This window comes from Bison bison, unplaced genomic scaffold (assembly GCF_000754665.1).
Source record: "Bison bison bison isolate TAMUID 2011002044 unplaced genomic scaffold, Bison_UMD1.0 scf7180017864275, whole genome shotgun sequence".
NCBI classification, from domain to species: domain Eukaryota; kingdom Metazoa; phylum Chordata; class Mammalia; order Artiodactyla; family Bovidae; genus Bison; species Bison bison.
Window position 1 is genome coordinate 562139 of NW_011494847.1, and position 423 is coordinate 562561.

The following is a 423-nucleotide window of genomic DNA, read 5'->3' on the forward strand; positions in this document are numbered from 1 at the left end:
TTTTTTTAGTTCTACCAGTTTATTGCTACCAACCCGTGACCCTCCACCCTCATGCACACATGCTCAGTCTTGTAACCCCATGGACTGCAGCCTGCCAGGCTCCTCTGTCCATGGACTTTTCCAGGCAAGAATACTGGAGTGGCTTGCCATTTCCTTCTCCACCATGTCCAGTTTTAACTGTTGCTTCCTGACCTGCATACAGATTTCTCAATAGGCAGGTCAGGTGGTCTGGTGTTTTCGTCTCTTTCAGAATTTTCCACAGTTTGTGGTAATCCACACAGTCAAAGGCTTTGGCAGTCAATAAAGCAGAAATAGATGTTTTTCTGGAACTCTCTTGCTTTTTCCATGATCCAGCAGATGTTGGCAATTTGATCTCTGGTTCCTCTACCTTTTCTAAAACCAGCTTGAACATCTGGAAGTTCA